Source organism: Dipodomys ordii, unplaced genomic scaffold (assembly GCF_000151885.1).
Source record: "Dipodomys ordii isolate 6190 unplaced genomic scaffold, Dord_2.0 Scaffold182, whole genome shotgun sequence".
Taxonomy (NCBI): domain Eukaryota; kingdom Metazoa; phylum Chordata; class Mammalia; order Rodentia; family Heteromyidae; genus Dipodomys; species Dipodomys ordii.
The window spans coordinates 2198597-2212192 of record NW_012267398.1 but is presented as its reverse complement, the minus strand read 5'-3'; positions in this window follow the sequence as shown (position 1 = coordinate 2212192).

Sequence of the window (13596 nt, the reverse complement as noted above, 5' to 3'; positions counted from 1 at the left end):
TACACAATGGAATTCTATGCCTCCATCAGAAAGAATGACATTGGCCCATTTGTTAGAAAATGGAAAGACTTGGAAAAAATTATCTTAAGTGAATTAAGGCAGGCCCAAAGAAACATATGTCCCATGGTTTCCCTTATTTGCAATAACTAGTCTATGTCTGAGTCAAGCAGAAAAGGTCAGATAAGTTGAAGTTAGGGGAATAAACCCCAAGATAAGTATTCAAATGTTTTCTTTCTTTCATGCAATTGTTTCTAACATATTTATAAGATGATTTCTATGTTACTTTGTATGTCCCTCTCCCACAGTATAACCCCTGCTTTCACTGTATTTGATGTTGGTATAATTTGTGGAGGGGAAGGGCAAAAACAAACCATTTAAATAGGGATACAGGTGGATCCATCGCAAGAATGAGATGTACAAGTCGTTACGTTGAAAAATGAACTTTACAACTTTGGTGGTGGTGGGGGGAGGATCGGTGAGAGGAGGTGGGGGAAGTATGGGAAGGAATGGGAAGGGGAAACAAAAAGGAGACAACAATGCTCGATAACAAATGTACTCATCAGCTTGTCCACGTAATTGTAACTCCTCTGTACAGTATTCTCACAATAAAAAAAATCGTTAAAAAAAAAGAAATGGAACACAGTTAATAAATGGGCTAAAGTCTTAAAAAGAGACTTCTCAGAAGAATTAAGAATAGCCATTAGACTCATGCAGGTATGTGCAACATCTCTGGCCATAAGAAAAATGAAAATCAAAACAACATTGAGATTCTACCCTGACCCTGGCCATTATCAAAAAACTAATAATAACAGATGCTGGTGGGGATGTGGCCAAAGGGGAATGCTATTGCACAGTTGGTGGGATTGTAACCTTGTTCAACTCTTCTGGAAAGTGGTATGGAGGTTCCTCAAAAGACTAAACATAGAGCCTTCCTATGACCCAGAAATTCTAGTCCTAGCATTTACCCAAATGACCAAAAACAAGGTCACACTAAAGTTACTAGCACAACCATGTTCATTGTAGCATTGTTTACCATAGTCAATATATGGAATCATTCCAGATGCCCATCAGTCGATGAATGGATCAAGAAAATGCAGTTTATATACACAATGGAATGCTATGCTCCCATCAGAAAGAATGATATTGCCCCATTTGTAATGAAATGGAAGGACTTGGAAAAAATTATTTTAAGCAAAGTAAGCCAGACTCAAAGAAACATAAGTTGTATGGTTTCCCTCATTTGTAGAAATTAGAATGTGCCTATAAATCTACATGTGAACCCAATGGATAATAAAAGAGAAAAAATTACACTTGGATATAATAAATTAAACAGTACTCTAAAAATTCACAAAATGAGATCAAAGGAGGATATTCTTAGGAAAGGATCACAAAGGCTGAGGAGCCATGTGCACATAATAATTATATAATGATGTTTATTGAAATGTTCTTCAAGAAATGGAGACAAGAAGTTTTTATTTTAGTCATTCTGTTTTTTTTTTGTTTTCCCAACTTTTGTCACTGTTTTTTTTATTTCTGTACTTTAATGTAAGTTTTGAGTTCTGTGTTTTATGTAAAGTTTATCTGTTTTGAGGAGAGTAAAGGGAAGTACAGTAATGGTGGGACAAAGGGTGAAGTAATTTCGTAGTTATACTCACTAGACACTATGTTAAAAATAAGCTATACAACTTCTGGAGGAAGGGGTCTGGAGGGGAAAAAACCTGGGAGAAAATGAGGAAAGGGATGACACTATTCAAAAAGAAATGTACTCATCATGTGACTCATGTAATTGTAACCACTCTGCCCATCATCTTTACAATAAAAATAAATAAACAAATTAAATTAAATTAAAAAAAAGAAACAGGCCAGTTGGGCAGTAGTTCATGCCTATCATTTTAGCTACTCAAGAACTGGATGATAGTTCAATAACAGCCTAGGGGAAAATGAGATTAGACTTTATCTCTAAAAATTAGAGAGCCAAAGTATGTTATTTTGTTTTCAGAATGTGTGAGTTTTTGTGTATTTAATCTTGAGAGTTTAAAGTCTTCTTTCTGATACATGATTGTGACCTACTGTTTAGCATGATCAATGAACAGATTGAATCAGTCTCTTTCTCTCCTTAAGTCTGTCACATCTTTGTCATAATTTCCTGTCTTGTTATTTTTCCTTTTCTTTGGAGACTACTTAATCTTCTTACTCTGTAGCAATAATTCAGATTTCTGCACTATAGAGTCTGTGATTTTCAATAGGTATCTATGATTTTATACATTAGCAATGCAATTTGGCTTTTAATAATATTTTTCTTAACTTTTTAAAAAGATTTTTTTATATTCAAGTAAAGAGAAAGTAAGTCCTGTGAAATTACTGATGTTATGCAGTTAAAGGTGATGTTATAATAGTTCTAAGACCAGAGTATCTTTTGCTGTAATGAAGATGACTTAAATTAATTGCCAATTGCCAAGATGGGATCCGTTCTTTTTATTCTTGTCTCATTGGTTGCTGATGTTTCCTTTGAGATTTCAGTGAGGCTGGTTAATGATTTTATCCACTACTCATAGGAAAAAGGTGAATGTGCATTTGTTCTAGACCAAAGGTTAAAAGAATTTATTTAGGCTAAGTACTGGTGGCTCACACCTGTAATCTTAGCTGCTCAGGAGGCTGAGAGCTGAGAATCCTGGTTCAGCTTGGGAAGTAAAGTCCATGAAACTATTACCTTCAAAAAACAAACAAAAAAAAGCCAGAAGTGTATCTGCTGTGTCTCAAGTGGTAGTGTGCTAGCCTTGAGCAGAAACAGCTCAGGGCCAGTGCCCAGGCCCTGAGTTCAAGACCCAGGATGGGCACAGAAAATGATTAAATATACTGGCCATGAGTTACTTTTGGATAAGTATTTTGAGGAATTTGAAAGAGAAATTTTTTTTAAAAGCACCATTCTTCCAGGTTGCACACAATCATTTCTTGCTTCTGACTTCGTTTCTTGATGAAACATGGACATGCAGTCTCATGAGCTATCAAGGTTATGTTAGATGCTGTTTTTATTGATCTTTACATTCCCCTTTCCTACTTCCCCTCTGTTAGGCTCACCAGACATCTTGGTTGCCTGGAAGGAACAGGCGTGGGTTGGTATCAATCAGTTGCCAACTAGAGGTGTATGAGTATCTCACTTCTCAGAGAAACTCTCAAATAGGAGACTACTCTATCAATGCTCCCTGCTGGTGTTTTATTGTAAACTCAAGTACACTATTTTACAGCTAGCAATTACAGTTAGTTTCTAACTGAAGAGAACTTGAGGACCCTTCTAGGGTATTCTGCTCTTCAGAGGCAGCTCAGATTTTCTCTTTCAGAATTATTTTTACAATATATACAACAATCCACATTTTTAAGAATCCTTAACTGGATGCATATGGCTCATATTTATAATTCTAGCTACTCAGGAGGCTGAGATCTGAGGACTGTAGTTTGAAACAAACCCAAACAGGAAAGACTATATGACTCTTATTTCCAATTAACCACCACAAATCTGGAGGTAGAACTGTGCATCAAGTGGTAGAGTGCCAGCCCTGAGCAAAAACACTAAGGAAGACTGCCAGGCCTGAGTTCAAGATCCAGGCTTGGCATGTGTGTGCGCGCATGCACACACACACACACACACACACACACACACACACACACACACACACACAAATCCTCCACAATGCCTTGCCTTACCATATACATGGATGATTGTAATGTATTACTACTCTTTCATTAAAAATCTCTTTACTGAATTTGATTTTGGGGATTTGAAGGTTTCATTTGTGTCTGATACTTCTCTGTGATGTGATGTGATGTGATGTGTGTGTGTGTGTGTGTGTGTGTGTGTGTGTGTGTACAGCCAATAAGGGGCTTGAATTCTGGGCTTAGATGCTATCCCTGAGCTCCTTTTGTTCATGGTAGTATTCTACCACTTGAGTCACAGTTCTACTTCCAGTTTTTTCTGGGATTAATTAGAGATAAATCTCATGGCTTCCTTCCCAAGCTGGCTTTGAAACTCAGTCCTCAGATCTCAGCCTCTTGAGTAGCTAGGATGAGAGACACAAGCCAGCTGAAAGATACAATATTTTGTAAAGTGCAGCACTAACTTAGCATATCTTGTACAAGTCTGACATCTGCCAGTGTGTGAGATGTCCTGACTGCTCAAGCTTACCTGGATACCTTGGGTTTTTTCAATAGGCTGCACTAACAGTGTGACGTGTGATGGTAGTGGGCTACATTGTCTCAGACTGACATGTCACTAATGGCTGCCTCTATATAAATGATTCCCAGAGACAATTCTGGAAGCTTGAGTGGCTTTCCTTGGTTGGACAAACTTCTCACATGTTGTCAATCATCGTTGCAGGGACAGTTAAGCACTGTCTGCCAGAAGAGGACAGATGGAGGTTTGCAACCTGCCTGCAATCTCCAGGGTGCTGTCCTGTATGTCTTTCCCAATGCTAATATTAATCTCTATTGTTTTACTGTACTAGCCTGCACCTTCCTCATACTTGTGCCACTCTGGGATGGAGAGCTGTAGGGTTTTCCATGAGTTTGGGGCCTAATTGGGACACAAGACATCCTTGTTCTCAGATTTCTCAAATATAACTAGACTTAGTGTCTTCCTGTACCCAGATTCAGCCCAGTGGATGGGCCAAACCTTGGACCTTTCTCACTAATCTATTTCACTCTCTTCTGATAAGGCCTAGAGGATGGATAACATAATTTTTCATCTCTTCCTCAAATTATTAGTTTATAGTACAAGCTTAATGCCCTGAAAGCTTTGAGACTCAAAGTGTCTTTTTGTGTTTTCAAACAAATGCTTCTGTCAGGAGACCTTTTGTCTTTCTCTTGATGATATTCTTTCCCTAGGGTTTTAAGCTTAAAATATCTTAGCTTGTTGGCTGAGGTGTCATAGGAAAGAAGGAAATAAAACAGGTATGTCAAAATGGTTAATAGGGTGTTCATGGATGGCAGGCATTCCTTTATAATTTCAGCCTATACCCACTCATTGAATGTTCAAACAATCCTGCCAGGAAACATCTGTCTCCTTCATGCATGAAGGTGGCAGCAATAGCCATTCAATTAGGAAGTGACAAATCTGGAGTTCAGTCCCAGGGACTGATATGGTGAAAATTTGACTTAGAAACTATTAGTTTTTCTACTGATCAAAGAGTGAATTACTGAGCAATGAGAAATGCAAGGAATGTATCAAAAGAGTAGTGCAAAGCCAAGCACTGGGGCTCACTTCTGTAATTCCAGCTTCAGTCAGGAGGCTGACATCTGAGGATTGTGGTTCTAAGATAGCCCAGGCAGAAAAGTCTGTGAAATCCTAATTAACCAGTAAAAAGTTAGAAGTAAAGGGGTAGATCTATTGGTAGACCACCAATCTCAAGTGAAGAAGTCAACTGAAGGTGTCAGGGCCTGTGTTCAAACCCTAGTACCAAACACATAAATACAAGAAAAATAGTATGAAGTCATGGATGGCAGGTGAGGACATATGCCCAGGGGCAGGGTGCTGGTGATGGATGGGTTGAGACAGATCTAATAGATTCTTTTTGACCTACACTCTTATTTCTGTTAGTGAAGTGAAGAGTCTGGGACTAAGCAAAAGGCCTTAATAATAGAGGGCATTCTTTAGTTTACAAATGTGTTTTGAGTTGATAAGTTCTAGAAACGTCTTACTCTCCTTAGATTACTGGTTCTTGATTTACCTTTGACTGTATCCACATTTGATTCATTTGGCTTATATTTAACATCTTTGTTAGCTTTGAGTGTCCACTGGTTTTTTAATTTACTTTGTGTTTACATCTGATTTGCTTTCTACTTTGTTAAGGTTCATTTTATGCAGCTTGTGTGGCTTTTGGGTGTTTCAGCTGTGTGTTAGTTGTGTTCAGGGTGGTAGGGTTTTGTGACAGGGGTCCCCCTGCCATTTGCTAATGCTCTAAAGACTCCAAAATTTGGCTTTGAAGTGGTGGCTTCTGTGTTCTTGAGACTGGATCTACCATGTCACATTAGAAACTGGAGTAGGCACATTTTCTAGCTCAGCAGGAAACAAGAACTTTAAAAAAAGACAATAAATGTTAATTTGATCAGATGACTAGCAGTTATTTTTGTTGGTAAGATTTGAGACCATTTGAAATGCTAAAATGGGCATGTAAACATCATCTCTTTCTCCTTTTACTTTGCTGTGCCACTGATTTGATTATTTTTTGATATTTGGGTAGGAAATCATTCCATTGTCAATAGATGGGAAATAAGACAGAAGATCCCCAAATAGCTTGTAATGAGGTAAGCATGATTTCTGGCAGTTAAAAGAAGAAACTAGTTTACCATAGGGAAGAGAGAGAATTTACCCTTTAAGGCATAGGCCGGAACCCAGTATCTGCCAAATGTATAGAAGACTCTCTCAACATATATATGTGAAATGCACAGATGAAGGAAAATCACTTTCTAGAAGCAGAAGAGTTCTAACTTGTAAGATTTAATTGCATAAGTGGCAGTAGGTCTTAAATAGAAGCTTGCTAATCATGGCTAATCATGTAGAAGAGATTTGGGTGGGATGGGAAATATATCCATTGCCTTGACAACCTAAAAAATGGAGCGTCAATGAGTTAGACCTGGCAGTGTGGATTGAAACTACACTAGCCTATGCATCTCAAAAGAAGTCTGGCAGAAAGACAGTGGAAGAGGCCTTGGGCAATGTTAGCCTAAGGCCATAAAATATTTCAATAATATAATTAACTCCTCTCAGTCTTAAACTAGACTTAGGAAGCACAGTTTCAAATATTTTGATTGTGAGTTGCATTCTCAGTCAAATGTTACAGTAGAAAACCAACCAACCAAAAAACAGAAACCCAAAGCAAAGTGGCTGGAAAACTCAGGCATCCAGTTCTCTTGGTGACTATCCTCTCGTCCTTGTGTTTTAATTATCATTCTGATTTCATCCTGCCTTCCGGAGCTTGCTTCCAGGATTCCAGCTCTAAAGTACAGATGTGGTATGTTAATAAGAGAAGCTCTGGAACTGGAGCTATGTAAACAAGTCCTTGGTTCATGTGAAATGCATTAGGCCATTCTTGTCCATATGTAGTCTGGGTTTTAATAGAAAATGGAATATACTTCTGGTGATTTAAATGAAGAGACTTAATTAGGGTATTACTTATCTGGATGTGGGAAAAGCTAAAAAAAAACCCAAAAAACAAATGGGTTGAATATATGGCTCATACCTATGATCACAGATACTTGGGAAGCTTAGAATGGGAGGATCAAGCTTGGAGGCCAGCCTGGGTAGAACAGTTCACAAAACTCCTGAATGCATTGCTGGGTGCAGTGGCACACACTAGTCAACCCAAGCAATATGGGAAGCTGTAGTTGGGAGGTTCAGGGAACCGAACCAGCCTGGAAGCAGAGTTCACAGGAAGTTGCTTTCATGGCTGTGATCCTCCTGCCTATAGCCGGCAGACTGTGTGCCTGGCAGGCAGCAGGAGACCATCTGAAAAACAACCAGTGACATATAGGTCTGAAAGTGTGGCTCAAGGGTATTGTGATAATCTAGCAAGTTTAAGATCCTGAATTCCAACCCCAATCCTGCTTAATGGAAGAGCAGTGGATGGTGCAAAAGCAAGTGTCTTCTTCATGGTGAGGCCAATGGTGGTGGGCCATGGTATGTAAGCATTGGGGTCCAGTGAAGCTGGATTGATTGAGGAGGGGCAGTCAGGGGATGTGGGGTAGGATCAGCTGGCTGTGAGAAGAGCAGAGAGAGCAAGGCAGAAATCCCACATCTGTCCTCTTCTTCTGCTCTCTTTTATTTCCTACCTGTGAGTTCATACAAACAAAAGTAACTAACCAGAACTTGCTAGGCAGGTGTTCTACCATCTATGTTATGTCTTTAGCTTTTTTTCTGATAGTTGTTGTTGTTGTTATCTAGCTAGAGCCTCACATTTTACCTGGGTTGGCTTTGGACTTTGATCCTCTTATGAATGCTTCTGCATTGCAGGGAAAGCATGCCAACACGTCTGACTTATTTATTGAGATAGGTTCTAACTCTTTGACCAGATTGACCTGCAACTGTAATCATCTGGATCAGTGACTCCTGTATAGCTGGGAATCTAGGCATGCAATGCCACGAGGCAGTCATAAACACATTGTGAATTTACCGGCGTTCTTGTTCCCCAGAGAAGCAGCTGGATGAATTCTAAATAGATTAACTTTCTCAAATATTTGGTACTCTTTGAGGACTGTAAGGCAGAGAGTCAAAAAGTGAAGACCTCACACACGTGGAAACATGACTACTCCCTACATAAAGATATATGTAGACTGTTTAGAACAAAAGAACAATTCCTTGCCCATTACTGAAATTCATTACTGTTCAGTAAATGTCATAGCAAGTCTGGCTTTTCAAAGCACGGAAAACATCTTTGCCCTACTTGGTCCCTATTGGAAGCTTGAAGGTCAGTGATAATTACATGGTATCAGATATTCCCAGAGCATCAGGAAGGTTCTATATCCACAGTTGGATTTCTGCCTTTGAGGGAATGTAGCAAAGTCTGATACAAAAATGTGGAATCAAAACTTTTCATGCTAGTCTCATAAAACAAAAATAAAGCAAACAACAAACAAAAACCACCCATTTTCAAATGAAGTAATTTAAAAGCAACATGAAACTGTTGTGTACCATCCAAATATGAGTATTTCTGATTGGAGTATTTACATTAAACACTGCCTATGTTTTTACTCACATATTCCAAAGCCTCTATAGAAGGAGTTTGAGTGGATATTGGGAAAGTTTGCAGAATTTCCGAAGAAGGTGGAGACACAGGCTTAGGAAAAGATTGAAGAGAAGCCAGAAAACTAGAACCAGTGTTGGGATCACTCGGCTTCACAGGGTCTGACACTCATTATCCAGGAGGCTCCAGATGACTGTGGAACACCATCCGGATCAGCAGCTGTTAATTTTGCTCTAGACCAGACTGCAGTGTTTGATTGGTCTACGTACAGTGAGTTTGATTGGCTAGTACTTGATTGACTGGTCTCCATTGCACTTGATTGGCTGGTCTCCACTGCACTTAATTGGCTGCCCTATAGTGGGTTTGATTGATTTGTCTACAATACATTTGATCGGATTGCCAAGGTTCATGCCCACCTCTTATCTGGAAGGATTTAAGACCCTGAAGACTTTGAGGATTTTATTTAATTTTTGACATCTATAGGGAAGGGCATTGTGCCTCTTATTAACATTCATAAGTTTGAGAATTCCAACAAATATCATGGACTGTTTAGATACTGGGTAACCATATGAAAACACAAAACAAAACCTGACCACAGGTATGCCGATGTAGAATTGTTTTAGTCTATTTCAAAGACAGTAAGATTGAAAGAGGTTCATGACTGTAGGCTAAAATATTCAGACCAGGCCAAAGAAAAAGTTCCTTGATTCTCAGATTTCAAACATGACTTACTGAATGATTATAGAGTATCATTCCTAGATGATTTTTAAAACAAGATTCTTACTTGGAAATATACAAATATTTGTTCTATATTACCTTGTTGAGCTCACAAATCTTGATTTGAATGATACTTATTTAATTATTTTGAGAGTTGTATTATTAACTAAGGGGTGAAATTATTATAGTAAGTACAAGGAAGACACAGCATAATAAAACTTTATAGATGGAAAATGGCAGACAGTGAAGGTTGTGTTGAGTCATAACGAACAATCCTTTTACTTCTTAATCAAGGCATCCCCAAATTTCTGCAAATCTGAAGTCTCTATGTGTTTCTCTCAAAATAGTTAACCAATAGATACAATTAATTCTTAGCATTCTACCTTGAAATTTGCTCAGAAACTAGTATCAAAGTGTCCTAGCTCTTTATCCATTTAATTAAAAACAATTGAAAAGCCAAAGTCTGAGCCTTGGTTGAAATTTTATTCCTTTCCTCCTCCTCCTCCTCCTCCTCCTCCTCCTCCTCCCCCTTTTCCTCCTCCTCTTCCTCCTCCTCTTCCTCCTCTTCTTGAATGCAGAGCCTGAACTTCATCCCTTAGAATTTTTGCTCAAGGCTGGTGCTCAACCACTCGAGCCACAGTTGTACTTCCAGCTTTTTGCAGGTTAGTTGGAGATAAAAGTTTCAGGTGTTTTAGCTGCCCAGTCTAGCTTCAAACTTATATCCTTGGATCTCAGCCTCTTGAGTAGCTAGAATTAAAGGTGTGCACCATTGATACCCATATGAAGCTTTCTTGTGTTTACTGCACTTTTCTTGACCTTCTGTTACTTGTAGTTGGCCCCTCTGTGTTTAATGCAGAAGATGCTTTTCACAGATACAACCCTGAATTCTCCTTGAGACATTCAGAATTAACCCTAACTTTTTAATCTGTCACTTTACATAGAAAGGTTTTTCATGTCAATCAAGTTACTTTTGTAAGACTTCATTTTTCCCTCTCTGAAGTTCTGTTAGATACTGACACAGCTGTTATACCCAAGAGCAGATGAACAGAGAAAGAAGGAGAAAGTGCCAAATGTTAAAAGTGTTCAAATGTATTCATAGAATGTGATCTTATTATTTACTGGAGTATATGAAATTTTCTGCAGAAATGGGAATCTCAATGCATTCTGTACTTGGAAGAGTGACAGCCACCATTATTAGCCTGAAGAAAACAAACTTTGGGCAAAGTTTTCATCAAGGAGATTGTTCTCTCCACTCCAGGGAGCTTTTTAAGATCTGTGCAGAGGGTTAAAGAAATTGAAGGAAGAAACATGGATTCCTTTGGAACTAAAAGTTGACAGTTGAGTGCTTGCCAAGTCTGGTTCTACTTTTTCTTTCTTGTTCTTCATGATTCTTTTATTCTCTGTGTGTTTTAGCAGGTAGGACTGAAATTTCATTTCTTTTGATCCCTCCACCTCCACTTACTGCCAAGGCTTTTCCTCTGATCAGTAATTTTAATTTATAATTAAAGTTGCCCCAAGTAACTTGAACATGTCAACCAACCAAGTGAATGGCTGATTGGCAGGGTGGAGACTCCTTTATCTTCATAGCTAAGGCTGAGAGTGTGGCAAATCTCAACTGAGCTGGAGCCAGTATTGCATGAATTTGGTTTTACCATTTGGGAATTTCTTAATATTTACATTTCTAACTTTCTCAATTAATAAAAATTATTTAAATACTTTAATTGAATTTATTCACTTCTATGTGATGACATGGGGATGAGAACCATTATTTATATATATAAAATATTCTATACAAATAAATGTATATTATTATTATTATTATTGATATCAAGAGAGTCTTCTCTGTAGCTCAGGCTGGAACTCATTGTAAGCCTAGGCTGGTCTCAATTGTGATCTTCCTGTCTCAGTCTTCTGAGTGCTAGGGTTATAGTTATGAACTACCAAGTCTTTCTATTTTAAATATAATTTGTATTTCTTTTAAATGTTGGAGAATCTTGTAATAAAGTAAAAAAGGAAGTAATCCAAGGCACATCATTAAGGGTGATTGTGGTTAAGGCTGAGATTGCCTCTTTGTCATCCATGTGTGTCTCAGTGTGCATCTGATATCGTCTTAGTGGGTAGATGAGATGATGGGCATATATCCATAGGCAGCCTTGTTATATGTCTGCACATTATCATATATTTGCATATTGAGACTGTATATTCATATTATATGCATGGGGTTTGGGTGAATTTTCATACTTATATAATTTTGAACTTGCACCCAATTTACAAAGTTGGTACCTAAAAATCTCCAGTATTCCCTGTAATGAGATTCAACAGGTGTTTACATTTTCCCTGTTGGTATACAACATTTTCCAACTTGCTCCTTTACTTGGTGAAGATAATGCATTTATTGGCAGCTTCTAAATCTGATTGTTTTGTCTTCCTGGTAATGAAAATATGTGAACAAAATCATAGTGATTTCTAAATAGTTACTGAATATATTTATGCATGCCAGGAAATATTCAAAGTCCATCCCCTGTAATTCCCAAATTCTCAATACACGTTTATTAAGTATGCATGATTGCTATTCCTTGTGAACACATAATAAAACCAACACAAAGAAATGAAGCCATGTAAATCTGGGAGGGGGAAAAGCCAGGTGCTGATTAGGAGAGCATCCTCATGGCAGAGGTATTCAAAATACACTGTTCTACTCAGAGAGTGTGAGGGAGACAATCATGATGCTGTGGTACACAAATCAGCAGGGGTATTAGTGAAGCAGTGTCAGTTCCCCTGACCCTAAGTCTCAGGGCTCAGCACGTTTTGCAGTAAGTAGTAAACAAGTCCCACTTGAGCAGCTAGGTGTTAGGGATTTTATGGTTGCCTTGGCTACTTCACTGTGTGCCTGTGAAGCTTCAGGGGCAGCACTGGTCTGGAGGAGCTGAGATCTTGTCACCTGGCACACTGAGCAAAGACAGGCAGAAAGCCTGTTCTACTGGATTTCCACTGATATAAAGTGTTCTATGCTATTGATTAATTATACAGTGAGACCTCTCATCTCAGTGAGAGGCATTCTATAAATAATTTGACTAATTATGTTGTTTGGGATATCAAAGGCATTTCCTTTTTATTTTTTTTAAAGCAGAAAGAAGTCAGCATAAACACATGTGACAACAATGGGTGTTATGTTCTAATCTTAGAGAGCTAGTTTCCTTCCTTCCTTCCTGCCTTCCTTCCTGCCTGCCTTCCTGCCTTCCTGCCTTCCTGCCTTCCTTCCTTCCTGCCTTCCTGCCTTCCTGCCTTCCTTCCTTCCTTCCTTCCTGCCTTCCTTCCTTCCTTCCTTCCTTCCTGCCTGCCTTCCTGCCTTCCTGCCTTCCTGCCTGCCTGCCTCCCTTCCCTCTCTCTCACTTTCTTTCTTTCTGTTTCTTTCTTTCTTTCTCTCTCATTCTTTCTTTCCTTCTTTCTTGCTCTTTCTTTCTCACTTTCTCACTTTCTCTCTCTCTCCCTCCTTCCTTCCTTCCTTCCCTTCTTCTTCTTCTTCTTCTTCTTCTTCTTCTTTCTTTCTTTCTTTCTTTCTTCCTTTCCTTCTTTTCTTTCCAGTCTGCCTGTCTGTCTGTCTTTCCAGACAGAGCAAGTTTACTTGAAATGCAAAGTAACTTTCAGGGCTCCTCCCATACTTTCTTTCCAGGGCTAAGCAAATTTCTTGAATTTCAATTATTGCATGAAGGAAAATGCATAATTCAGGGTTTTCCTTTTTGGAATATTGACAAATCATACTCCTGAACCTTAGCCATTTCTTCCAGAACTACTTCCTGCAAGTAACAGCATGCCTCCTCTTATGTTTTCTAACCATTTATCGCCTATCCAGATGAGAAGTCTTGTTAAAAACCAAATATACCTATTTAGTCTGCTATAAGAATCATAATTCAAAAAACTGGCTATGGGATTTTTAATTAATAATTGCAAAAATAGATTACAATTCCACTAGTCAGGTTATAAGTACAGTGCATCTTGATAAATATCACCCCTTCTATTTTTCTTGTCCATTTCCACCCTCTTATCCCCAACCCTCGAGTTACATAGTTCAAGTTTTATATGTAATGTACACTGAAAATAATGACTGCATTTGCTTAGTTGTGTGTGTGTGTGTGTGTGTGAGAGA